The sequence below is a fragment of the Catharus ustulatus genome, chromosome 1 (genome assembly GCF_009819885.2).
Source record: "Catharus ustulatus isolate bCatUst1 chromosome 1, bCatUst1.pri.v2, whole genome shotgun sequence".
NCBI lineage: Eukaryota > Metazoa > Chordata > Aves > Passeriformes > Turdidae > Catharus > Catharus ustulatus.
The window spans coordinates 13,313,114-13,327,275 of NC_046221.1; the positions used below are offsets into that span (position 1 = coordinate 13,313,114).

General features: G+C 37.8%; 1 long non-coding RNA gene across 1 annotated transcript in view; it reads right to left on the reverse strand.

Moving 5' to 3' along the window:
• The window catches only part of LOC117005645, an 82,260-nt gene extending 68,586 nt beyond the window's left edge, over positions 1–13,674 (reverse strand). Inside the window, exons 1-3 of the long non-coding RNA XR_004419861.1 lie at positions 13,589–13,674; positions 8,987–9,080; positions 2,837–2,910 (exon numbers count right to left, since the gene is read on the reverse strand). This is a non-coding gene — a long non-coding RNA (uncharacterized LOC117005645). The remainder of the gene's footprint in view (positions 1–2,836; positions 2,911–8,986; positions 9,081–13,588) is intronic.
• Positions 13,675–14,162: the final 488 nt, after the last annotated feature.

Below are 14,162 nucleotides of genomic sequence, written 5' to 3' on the forward strand. Positions count from 1 at the left end.
AATGTATTAAACTTTTTGTAATCCTTTACATGCGTAATATGAAATCTTCATGCCCAGTGCTTCATCAAGAAATCATCACTGACTGAGCACAAGAAAATAAATTGAGGCTAAATTTGGAAAGAGAAAGGGGAAAGGAAGAGCAGAGCCAGATACACAAACCAATGGAAATACAATCCTCTTTCTCTTTCTCCATTCACATATAAAATAAGGGAAAGATGGCCAGGTTTGGAGAGGTAGCAGGAGAGAACCAGCACAATGAACAGAGATGACTGGTAACATGTCTGCAAGATTTCATAAATAATTATAACTGTCGAGCCAGACTTTTGATTCCTGAGTGTGGACTATTTCACTGGCTGTAAGAGAATTTCTATGAATTCTATGTTTACATGTACATTTAAAATTCCATATTAATATGGAGATATGTATCATCTTTTATACAAACTACTTTGGGGTGAATTGGCGCTCCAGCAGGTTCCTGCAGTGTACATGAGTATTTAGAATACCATCACAATTAGCCCTGATAAAAATGAAATGAGGGTGTGAGACTAGACCAATATATCTCAGTGTCCAGTTGCCATTCGAAAGCTAGTGTGTAATAAAACATTATCTTTAAATACAGTTCCCTATCTCTTACACACAGCAGAAAAACAGCCATTTCAGCAATGAAGCTTGACAGCTGCTCAGAAGAATTCTGTGTCTCTACATGCTGTTCTCTTCACTTGGTTATGATGCCATCAGTGACTCTGCACTTACCGAACTTTAAACGTACTTTAACTTGTGCACAGAGGAGGACTCTACAACACACAGCTACCAAATGATTCATTGTTATAATACACTTCATTTTTTCCATGATCACAAATTTCATAACTTTATAGACCAAAAAATCTGTGTCATCTGGAGTTATGTCTCAAAGTCCACATATGTATTTAATGCTATTAACATGTTGAGGCAATTTTTTTTCAGTCCTTCTTCATATTTCATATGAAAACCAAAAACAACCTATGGAATAAATAAGTTGCCTATAGACAACTTCAGGTACTTTGCAATATTTTTATATTTCTCAATATTTTTTAGTATTGCTTTACAAGGAACCAAAATTAAATACATTAAAAGAGAAACTATCACTATGCTTCTTATTTCTCATTACAAAATACCAGCCCTCATGTCTCATTTGCTGTTTTACACTACAAGCAATTCTTGCCCTCTTACCTTTTGCTTTAATTGAGGAGACCATCCTATGCTAGGTATAGCAGCATCTGTACAATGCCAGCTATGTCTGTCTAGAGGACATACAGTGTGTTCTAGAACACTGGCCTGGCCTGATCATGCATTCCTCAATGATCCAATATCCAGGAATCAAATTTACTATGGAATTAGCACAAATTACTGAATGCAAGTATAAAAGGATGGCAGAAACTAACAGCAGAAATACTCAGGAGCATATCTGTGACAGAATTTGAAAGGGGAAAAAACATCATGAGGAGAAGACACTTTCAAGTGCTTTATCAAGAAGAGAAAGGTAATAGTTAACAACAAAATACAGTTAATTACTAGCAAATAGGCCAAAGTGTTGACTCAGACAGGGTTACAGGAGTGGTTATACATTTCATTAAATGGAATAATTTAGTATTAAAAAACAAAAAAGTCTTCAGTAACACAAACCCCATTACAGAGGCAGATGCTTGTCTGTTTTCTAGCTATATAAATTGGGTTAATGGAAGAGATTGTTTTTTCTCCACAACTGCTCCTTGCTTATACTCTCAGGCTATCATACTTACAGCATTATCACTTTATCTTGAAAGTGTTCAATTATCTTTCTCCCTTAGCCTTTCCTTAAAAGATCAGTTTTAATATCATAGCCAACTCCATTAAAATCATAAAGAGTGAAAATCAGGCAAAAAAAAATAACAACAAGGAGACTCTACATAGATAATGTAGTTGTTTTTATGTTGGTTCAGTCTGTTGCAATTCATTGAGAACACTGAAAATATTTTATTAGCCATTAGCAATTGTCTTTAGCAACTTGAGCGACACAGATTCCAGAAGTCAAAAAAGGGCAAAAACTTACTTTTAAAATGTCAAAAAGGATAAGAGAGTTTAACTCCAATCACCAGAAAAGTATTAGAATACATAATGAAAAGGTCTATTTGTAAGAATCTTGAATATAAACAGATTTAAGAGACAAATTAGTTTCTAATAAATAAATCATGTAAGAGCAAATTTATTTCTTCCTACAGTAGACAACAAGTTTTATGGATAGAAGAGAAAAAACCCTGTCAAGCATCTGGATTTTGGATTTTGGCATCTCACTGGACATTTTTGCATAGACAAGTAGATTTGAGGTAAGTAGTTATTTAAGAATTGCCATTCACAAAATTAGTTACCAATAGTTATTAGTGATTCATTTTTAAATGAGCAAGATGCATCAGGTCAGGTTCTGCAAGAATGTGCATGACATGTTCATTATTCAGCTGATGATTAAGTTGTGTTTTGCACTTGAAAATTACACTAAGCTAAAAAGACTTCAAATCCATCAGAGTACAGAATGTACATTTTAAATTATATTGGTGCACAGCAGAAATCTGAATGCAGCTAAGCCATTAAGTGAATTCACATGTACCTATGCAAGTAAAATTACCTGTACAAATATAAAAAGGAGAATGACTAACCAAACACAGTGCAAAAAGAATGTGGCAATTAGAATGGATCACAAACAATCAATAAAATTGTACAATTGCCTAAGAAGCAATCATGTTGTATCACATAAAAGTAGTACATTTTATGTCAAACACACAAAATATTCCTTCCTTTCTACTCAGAGCTGGTAATTCTTTACCTGGATCCCTGTGACCACTGCAGGTTATCTCATGTCAATACAATTCATGAACCAGCTGGAGAAAGTCCCAGAGCCTGGAATAGGAATGAATGAATTTTAAAAAAAACTTTTCTAGCATAAAACTTTGCAAGAACTGAGCTTGCAAAGCTAAATCCAGGAGAGGAAAGACTAGGAGCAGGTTTGATAGCAGTTCTCAAATTTTCAGAAAGACTTTTTGTGAAAGCAGACAATGAATTGTTTTCGATAATCTCTGAGAAACAGAAAAGATTGCAATAAGGGAGAATTAGGTTAGAGGTGAGAGAAATAATACAGTGTGAAAGGCCAACTAAGCAATGAGTAATAGCCTACGGAGATTTTTCCTGATTGCTAGGAATTTTAAGGAGGAGCCAGCCAAGAAACAGTGAGGACTGGTTTTCTGTATCGTTCCTCTTTCAGAGCACACTTTAGATTTAGTTGATCTCATAAATACTGTATTATTATCAAACAGTATGTAACTTTCTACCCTTGCTCCACTGTATAGATTGTGGTGCTAAACATATATATATAAAGAGCATTATAATGTAAGTTGAATATGAAAAATGAAAGTAAAATGAATACCTTAAGCAAGGAATTAAAATCTCTTTAACTAGTCAGTATGTTAATGACTACAGTAGAGGAATTGAAACTGGATATATACAGGTTTCTCACTAATTTTTCACAGTAGACCAGAGCTTTCTTTTCCAATATTTAATTGGTCCAAAAAGATTAAAGTTTAGTTATGAATTACACCCACAAAATTGAATGCATTTGTGAGTGGTACATATTGCATTGGTTTCTAAGGTCACTGCATGTTCAACAGTTGTCTGTTTCTTCATATTAGAAAGTAAATAAAATAAAATCAGTTTCTCTATTCTGTAGCTCTGGCATGTCCATTATTTCAGGAATATTGTTTCTTCTTACTTTCTTTCCCACTCTGAACTTTTCAGTAGGACATTAGTTATGTCATCCTGTGGATGACATTTAAATCATGCAAGCATGATTATCAACTAACCTAAAGGTTTGATATACGTATCAGTATACCATACAGAGGCAAATCCTTTAAGCAGTCTGGATGACACTCCTCTGAATTTCTCAGACAGATGAAATAATGAAAATCACACCTTGGGCCATTAAGAGGGAAGGTGGTCCCCATCCTGTCTGACATAACTGGATTCAAATATTCTCTACTTCATTGTAGCCTCCAAGCCTTTGTGCCTTCTTACCGTAATATTTCTGAGAGAAATAACATATGAATATTTAATTATGCCTGTGATATGTTCCATTCCCAGCTCTTTATAGCCCTTTAATAGCACACATGAACTGTTAAACAGACCTCTTCATCTGGGTGGAAAAGAACCACTGAAGCCAAGAGAAATTCTGCACACAAAACTGGAAAGGACCAAGTCCTAGAAAGGTGAGAAGGCAGTGTGCTGAACTTACCCTCACTACAGCTGAAAGTCCTTCTCTTTCATAAAACACATTTCCTAAAGAACAGCTGCTGTTAAAAGCAGCAAATGTCCCTGTCGCTGTACACTCATAAAACTCACAAGTCTTTCACACAACTTTACTCAAAATGGTAAATGTATACTAGAAAAAGTGTTCATAAGATCACACTTGCCAGTATGGATCCTTGTATTTAGAAAAAATCTATGTATGTACATATTTTCTAATAAAAGTGAGTTACTAGAGACTCCTCATAAAATATAGCACTATGAGAAGAGATTATTTCGGAAAGTTTCTTTGCTTTGTCAGCAGGATTTCTCAAAAATCAATGTCATCAAAAATAGTACTTGAGAGAGATTTTAAAGTTTGGGTTTTTTTAAATAAACCCACATACTTTCTCTCAGGAATGAGAAAGCTTATGGCGAGCTATACAAAACCACAAACTACTGCTGCTCTGATCATTTTTCCCAGTTCCCAGTTATTGGACTACATGCCAAAGCAGCCAAAATGACAAAGTCCAGGAATAATTGTGTTGGAGCTTTAGAGCTGCCTCTGGGTATGTCACATTGTTGGACTGTCTCTTTGTTGCTCATCTTCCTCATCCTCCAGAAGGCCATTTCCTTTCCTTTCAAACATTTTTTCCCATAGTTTGTCTGGTCTTTATCCATTCATGAGCAACATTCCACTCAAACCCTTTATACATCCTGCAATACACAAGATGTGTTTAGAGGACCTTCAGGCTGTGAGTGCAGGTTTTGCTCAGGTGGGCAGATGGATTTAGGAAACACATGCCTGTTGACATGGAAAATGCATACCTGGAGCCTTCCTGCTGAAACACAGCCTGCACACAGTCTGAAGCCTTCACAAACACATACCACACCCTCTTAGTCAAGTACCTGTTTCCTATTAAAATGTTGAGTTCTTTTCCTGACTAGATCCTGCTTCAATATGGAAAATGCAGACTTGGTGCCATATTTCATGTGTCCTGTTCAAGTCAGGAAAATTTAGTGTGCTTCTGTAAGCAGCTTAAGGACAGAGTTGGACTTGATCTGAATTTTGTATTCTCCCACGGAGATAAAAACAGAACTCTTACTTTTTAGCTTAGACAACACTCAGACAGAAAACTCCTGAGAAGATCCAGAACACCCTGTGTGCCTGCACAGTAAAATGTGCTTGAGTCATTCCCAGCTTCTATAGCTGCACCTCCCATGAGTATGCACAGAGAAAATCCTGGGGCACAGGTTTGAGGTGTGCAGTAAGTCATCCATCATTCATCCTCTCATTTCTCCACGCTGTGTAGATGTTATGAGCCAGATATGTAACCCTGCACAAGACACAGGGTCTCAGAGAATGGCTGGGAAGGACAGGAAGAAACCAGGGTCACAGCCAGGTGCGGGCCCCATGGTGTCAGCTCTCTCCACAGTTTCCCGGGTGTTGACATTGTGTCTGAACTTGCAAACAGAGACTGTGCCTGTGCTTGGAGTAAGGATAAGAGATGCTCATTAGCACAAGGGCCCCTTATTAGGCAAACTGCAGAGGTGCCACCACTGCCAGCTCAGCTGCCAAGGGTCTGCAAGCCTGAGGGTGGGTGCAGCCCTGCCCTGCAACAGCAGCAGAGCAGCCCTTGCTTCTACACAGCACATCTGAAACACAGCCAGGGGTGCATCCTCCCCTCACAGGGATTCTCAGAGGCTGCTGCAAGGTGGGAAGGTGGGCAGCAGGGACACACCATCTCGATGACACCTTCAAGAGAGCCGCAACGCACCAAGCCTTGAGCTCCAGCTATCACGCTGGCTATCTCAATCACCCTGTTTGTAAACCACAATTACAACACCCTGCACAAATAAGGGCTTGCCAGTAAGAATGAGATCCTTGAGGGCTGAGCTGCAGTCAGTGCTTGCATGATATGCTGCAGGCAAGTTGCTGGGCATCCTCCTCCTCCTCTTGTCCCTGCATGGTGCCCTGTCAAAACACTCATTGCTGCCCACTGGGGTACAGGCATCGTGTGCCACAGGGGAGAAAGAAACCTGGATAAGCAGGCACAGGAAGAAGAGGATCTAACCTGTGCTCCTACTTTCTTGGCCTCGGTTTTGATCCATGGATCACAACGTGAAGTGGTTGGTGACCTATGGAGACAGGGAATGAGCCTGCATTCTCCTTTATTTGGACACAGGACACATGTCCAGCAGATCAAAGGGGAGGGGTTACATCCTTGCCAAGCTCCATCCAAGTAGCTCCACACCATCCACTGCCAGTTTGCAGTTCACAAGCACAGCCTTTCTCCAGTGACAAGATACATTTACACCATAAATTCCTTAAGGCCCTGTTTTTACATTAACAAGCCTGTGCTTTTTAGGAGCAACAGAATATGCTATGTAGGCATTGATAGATTAAAAAATAGTAAGAAATAGCATGTCAAAAATATTAAAAATACACATTAGGAATACTGAAAAGACAGTGATATTGCACAGTACGGATCACATTCTTATCTCCAGAATATCCTGACCTGAATCTATCTTTATTCAGCTTTTTCAGAAAGATGGAATATTCCCTGGGGATTTCATCAGGCACAAAGGGGCAAAGTCATGTGTCCACAGTAAGTAAAATAGTGATTCAGAAATGTTCTTCCTCAACCCATTATCTGTCAAGCAGTATTTCTTCACCTTATTAAAAGGCTAAGAAATCATGAGAATTAATCACCATGATTAATTGTGCTTCTAGACAAAATGTATATTGCAGATTGTGTTTTATTATGTCTGGGGTTGAGGAGAAATCATACATTGCATCAAATGACTGTGTCAGTTCTGCTGCAAACTCAGTTTTTGCTGCTCAGCTATAAATAGTGCTCACAACACATGTGAAAACCATCACGCTCCATTCCGAGGTGGGAAATCACTGAAGAAAAGCATTCTGGTAAACAAACCCTTCCTGATGGCTCTCTGAATATCTGTCAGGGAGCACAACTCCAGGTTCACTCTGCTGACAAAATCTGCCTCACTCCTCCCTGCTAATAAAATAAGGCTGCATGTCAGGGAAGGCTGAGACCACTGACACAGAAACAGAGAAGTCTTGGTGTCAGCCTTAGAAAAACTCAGCCAAAGCTGCATTTTTTGTCAAACCATCTCCTGGGCATGGCCCAGATGTTCACTGCAGCTCAAATATCGGGTGTTGACACCATCATCTCCCTGCCAGCCCTCACCACAGGCTCAGCAGTGCTCAGCCCCACATGGCAGACACAACAGATGTATTTTCCCAAGTTAGAGATTCTTGAGGACAACAACTTCACAGCCTGCATGCAGCCTCTTTCACTGCTGCTCAGAAAGGCTTATGTCTCACTAGAGTCTTCTCTGCTACAGTTTAAGTACATTTTTGTTTCCTGTCCCCCAAGAATATGGAGAACAAACCATCCTCATTTGTACCCTCCTCAGTCTGCTTTTGAATGTCCTAGACAAGGTCAGTGTGACTGCTAACAATATTTCACACAGTTCAGAACTATTCAGTGCTAATATACCATCCTGTTCCAGAAAGTACACAGGATGCAGCGGGACTGCTGCATGTAATCATTTGAAGGAAAATATGTTTAAGGTATCACACCCCTCTGCTCTGTTCCACAGTACCACACCAGATTGCCAGTACCTGGCTGGCACAGCATTTACTGATGTGTTTCCCCACTTCACCAATCACATCCACAGTGCTGACTGCAACTGTGCCTGATATTCCATGCAGTACCCCTGCCAGGAAGCCTGGGAATGTTTTCTCTTTCATTCATTAAGCCATTCTTATACAATCATAAAATTCTTACTCTGGCATCTAAAGTGGACAGTGAGTCAATCTTGCATCAGCACGGACATGGGTGGTTATCTCAGCACAGGGCTTTAGGTATATGAAATATTGCAGTAAAATCATGCAGCAGATCGCCCATAAGTATTCAGGCTGGCCAAATTAACAGCTCAAATACTCCTAAAAGAATCATCCCACTCCTGACTGGGATTAATTCTTTTCTAAATATAAGTGAAAGGACAGAAGATATTTTCCTGTCATCAGCATTTGTTAGACGTTAGTCTAACAGTGAAGAAGTCTTCATTTTGAGTCACTGATCATTGAACAAACACACCCTTTAGGTGGCTAATACTGAGTTTCACGGTATAGAAAACATGTTGCAAACTTCTCTGTAGCTACCCAGATCTTCAGAGAGAGAATTCATCTAGTTAGCATTGACATTTAGAATATGTTCATTGTTTTCCTTCTCCTTTATTTTTGACAGCTACCATTTAAGACTGGACTTTGAGACAGCCCATGACATGCCTGAGGGTATTTTTAAAAAGCAGTTTGGGGGAAGAGAAGGAGACTAACTACATGAAAATAAAGCCTGATCTAAATTAGTAATTTACATGTTCCCAGATGTTTCCTTCTTGACATCTTGCATAGAACTGTATCAGATCACCTGTAGTTTTAGATTTTCAGTTTGTCACTTAACGTCTCCTTTTTCGTAAGTTGATCTGTTTTGCAGAATAATATTTTCACTTCACATCACCTGAACAAACAAGTGAAGTATTCTCTCCCTCACAAACACCAGTACATGCTCTCACATGCTTCTCTCTTTGGAGTGCATAAGGTAGCTTGGCACAAAAAAAAAAATGTGATTAAGTTTTAACAAGTGTCAAAGCCAAGAGGCTCACAGACACTTACCTGGAGATCAGAATGAAGTTTAGGTGCTTTCTGAAATTCAAATTAGCAAGTGTCATTCTTCCTGCCTTCTACCACACTTCAGGGAATGTTTGATCTGCAGAAAGAGAATGAGACACAGAAAATGAGCAAGTGAGAAACGTCCAGGATCCTGAGGTTCAGACTTCCCATCCCCCAGCATTACCACTGTATCTAGGAGCATGTGAATAATCATGGTTTACTTTTGCTTACATGGTCCTATTATAGGGCACTAGTGTAGAGTACTGTAGAACCAAATTACTCGTAAATATTTAGGTCAAAGATTTCAGCATAGAACAGTACAATTCAAAATGCTGCCACTGGAAGTTATTTTTGACACCATCAGCTGGAAGTGAGCAGACATGCCTTTGTTAACTTACACTGTAGTCTATCATTTGTAATACAATATCAATGCAAAAAAAAAAACCTCCAAGAGCATTGATCAAAAAATTCATAATCTTTTTTTTGTTTGCTAAAGCACACATTATATAGAGGCTCTTGTGATCTCATGTTACTGCCATGTTGCTCAGAAATAAAAGACATTACAAGGCAAGGAAGGAAATCTAACATCTTATGACCTACATGGGTTCTTTACTGTTTAAAATGCTAAATTTATGTTGTTTCTGTATTAGGGGGAAAATACACTGATTAGAATACAGAAAGTGCGTTTTATACATCAACTTCAGTACAAATTTTACACTATACATAGTGGTCTCTATTAATGTATTAATGCTCACCTGTACATACCCTTCATAACTCTCTAATACACTTTTACACAAGTGCTTGAAAAAATATGCTAACAACCAGAAAAAGAGTTGCAATAGCAAATAGAGATATATGAGCAATAATGATCTCCTTTCATTTTTAACTGAAAACTCTTAAGTCCAGTGAACAGTAAGACCTGCATCCTTGTCCACATCAGTATCCCATTAAGCTGCAGCTGGCATATTGCAAAGGAAAAGAAAGAAAAAAATGAAAAAGAAACCAAGTATCAGGTATAGGAACTGTCCAAGCAGCAGGTTTTTTCCTCTTGCTGGTGCTCAGTCAGACCCGTATCATCAGTCTTCTACTTTCACTTCTGCAAGCAAGCTTCTGTTTGCATGCCCAAACCTGACCAGTCTATCACCCAATCTTATACTGAGCCAGGGACTGAGTTTTAATGAGTTTTAATTGCATAGACTGACCTTTAGCCCATTTACCCACATTTTAAATACTGACTGCCTTCTCCTGTAACAGCACAGAAAACAAATGGCATCTAGTTTATATTAGATCTTCTAATTTTATACTAGCTTGTTGAATTTGGGACTAATCCTTTCTTGAATATTGATGCAATTTAGGGTATTGATACAAGCAATGTAAAAAATATATGGGTCAGGGGAAGAAAATGTATAACCAAGGCACCATGAAGTCTTTATCTCTCCTGTGTGCTTTTCCTGTAGTTCCATGGCTTTGCTTTCAATCTGTCATCAAATTGCATGAGGACATGTTACACCAAATTCTCACAAAGGCCGTAGTGGCACACAGCAGAGGAATCTGTTCCCTGAATCTTCCTGGTTGAAAGATGGACTAAATGCAGCCCTGTCAAACCATGCTGCATCTAATTCCCAAGTGTCCTGTTTTCCTACTCACAGAGCAGTGCAAGGCAAAGACAAAGCGGAATGAACACATTTGAAACTATATTTGCCCCTTATTGTTAATATGAGATCACATATATATAAAAGAAGTACATTGTTAAGTCTTGTGAAAAAAAGAATTCGTCTACTGTCACTGGCTAACCAGTTTTATATGTAGCCATCCTTGAAGTGTTCAAGGCCAGGTTGGATGGGGCTCTGAGCAACCTGGTCCAGTGGAAGGTGTCCCTGCCCATGGCAGCAGGGTTGGAACTGGGTGATCTCTGAGCTCCCTTCCAATCCAAGCCATCCTATGATTCTTTGATTTTATGAGTACAGGGTGTGCTGCATACCTTAAAATCTTTGCAATGACCCTCTAACTTGTCTTTGAGTGCTGCTAATTCTAGTGTGGCTGGTTTTGGTAAAGAGCAGTAAGATTGGAATACTTTCTGAAAAATACAAGAGGATTTTGAGTAATGAAGGGTCTAGCTCTGAAGACATTTTTTTACTTTATTCCTATTTTTTTCCTTTGGCATATCCAACAATCTATTATTTTAGACTGGTACAATCCATTCAGAAAACATATTATAGCAGCATGCTTGAACTGCAGTGTAAAAAAGCAACTAAGAATCACTGTTTCTGCCTTGTCCTAAAGACTTTTTCCAAATATATATATACACATAAATGGCTTTTTTTATAGCTCTGTTGAACTACAGAACTGAAGAGAGAGAAAAGCACTGAATAATTCATCACATTTTCTTCCTTTATTACTCAGGTCCAATTTTCCCACATAAACATATAAAACAAAACTGAATTCTAACAAATTATTAATATTATAGATGCAACTAGAGGATTTCATCCCAAAGAAAAATAGTCTTGCTAGTCAGCATTGGTAGAGTTTCTGTGACTTCAGCTAGAGACAGGCATGCAGATCTGAGGCAGTCATCCCTGTCTCTGAGCTTAGCCAATGTAGGTGACGGAGTCCAGTGATTAAAAGATCTCATCCTGAGCAGAGATCGAAAACAAGCCATTTAACTACATTACAAAATTGTCTATTTCTCTCACTAAAAATAAGAGAAGCCTAAATAGCTGTCTCAGGTAAGGAGAGCTTAAGTTCTTTTAAACTCAAAGACTAAAAAGAGAGATTAAAAGTTTGCTGTGTCCAGTCTCTGATAAACTCTTACACAAGTTGAATTATGGCTACAGAAAGAGTGTCAGACAAATACATAATGCCATTCAAGAATATTCTAAATATCCTGTTACCTTCAAGCCACTGCAGGCAATTCCAGTTAAAATATACTCTCTGGGAATACCTAGCCAGACCCATTGTAAATTTTATATGTCGAAAAAAACCTTTCTGTGACAGGAGAACTTTGACTTTACTGCAGTGAAATTGAGTCTTATGCAGAGAACATCCTTGCTATAGTGTTTACTAATTTAGATTTCAAGGCTGTGTTTAGAGGCATATTAAGAATTAACTAGCATGTTCTCTATTTGTAGATTATGTGTGTAATTCCCCAATCTGAAGGAGGAGTATATATATTTAACAATAAAGCTCCATACACAGTTTCCCAGTAGACAATTGCTTACTCATTTAAAATGTATGTTTACTTAAAATTTTGTTCCCTGGGATGGCCTAATGAAATATACATTTCATTTTAGCAGGGAATCCCAAAGGAGTCAGCTGCCAGGCTGCCTTTTTCTATCTTCCTCCGTGCAAACTATGTAAAGCAGGACACCAAATCTGCAATAGCAGGCAACACTCAGGAATTAGAGTTTCAGCTCTGTTTATGCCAAGTGCCTGAGAAGTACCTGAATCTGAACAATTCTGTTAGTACATTGATAATTCATTCATAGCAATTTGTTACCTATATTAATTTCCTACAAAACCACAGTATCTAAACATGCTCCACATAAAATCACTTTTAGGAAAATCAGAAGCTAAGAGGAAATGACTGAGTGAAATTTCCCTAATTAGGAATGCTTGCAGTATTTTGGCTTCCCAAAATCCAGCAAGTCCTACAGCTTAATTTTAGCTGCTTTTGTCTTAGGCAATGGAGATTCTTCTAGCTAAAAATCTACCTTAATTTTTTTTCCACATTCTGCAACCGTGAAGACAGATTAAAAAAACAGACTGAAGAAAGTTAAGAAGTATTGCATAAAGTTTATAACTACCAGAATTTGTACAAAAGAGTTAATACCATGTATTATATCAAACCTGGTCACACAGACCATCTGCATTGTTAGATAGAGTTAAATACCTATATGCCACATGAAAGGACAGTGTATGAAAAAACATTTATTGCATAAGTTTTTCATGTTCTGAATGAGTATAATTCTGTATTCATTTTATATATAAATTATATTTTATTTATCATATTGCTTTATAAATTTTTATTATTTTTATTATAAATTATTTTACTTATGTTATTACAAATCCTTAAAAATCAATATTACAAACAATCAAAACAGTAAAAGTAAATTACAAGCCTTTGGTTGAAATAAAGGACAGGGAAATAGTAATATACTTCTTGGCAGGATTCCTGAAGACATTTATATCAGGAGTCATTTTAAACTAAATCAAAAGGGATCCAGGCATCTTTGGCTATAAATAATACCAGCCAGGAAAACTAATCTCCATGAAATGATACTAAAAAAACATTTTTAAATGTACTCTTTTCCATCAAAGCCTTTCACAGAGTAAAAATCTTGAAAGAATTTGACTGAACTGTCAGACAGATCTGAATCTCTCACTCAACAAGTATAAATCAAGATGAAACTATAGATGGCTTTATGGAAGAAAATAGAGGTAAACTCCAGAGACAACTATGGTCTCTGGAGAGGAAATAAGTACACTTACTTTTAAAAACAGTTGGAAAATACCAAAGGAGCAAAACTCTGTCAGAGCTTTTATCCAGCACTAATAGCAGAGGTGAGTGGCACTTGCTACACGGAGAGTGGAAAGTGGGGTACTCACAATGTTGTTAAATACAGGATTGGGTTCTGCTCGGTATTTCAGACCTGCCAGACTTGCTGCATAGCCATCAACATCAAAATGCATTGAAACTGTAGGATAGGAAAATAGCATATTTATTAGATTTTTCTAAATTGGGCAGGGCTCATAAAAAATTTTTATACTAAAAATAAAAAGACATTTAAAGGAGGTGGGTTAGAAATAACATAGGAAAACAAATAAGAAAGAAAATGGTAAGCATTTTTTTCATTATTATTTTAATTTCATACTCTAGATCTTTGTAGCCTAAGTAAGGTGTTTACAGAAAACCCTAGAGTTCAGGACAATTTGGCATTGAAAGAGGAAATGAGTTGTTGGTTTTGGGAGAGAACATCAAGGGGCAGCAGGGTCCATCGTGAGAAAGTTATACTAAAATAATTTTGCAGATTTGAAGTGTTGAACATTAAAATACACAACAGCATCCTTCTGTTTAAAAGTGGTATAAAAAAAACCTTCAGGGTCTTTCCCAAAACAGACTGCTGGAGCCTTAGTGCTCCCCAAGCCTTGCCACATGTCATATTCCATTCCCCTGCAGAGA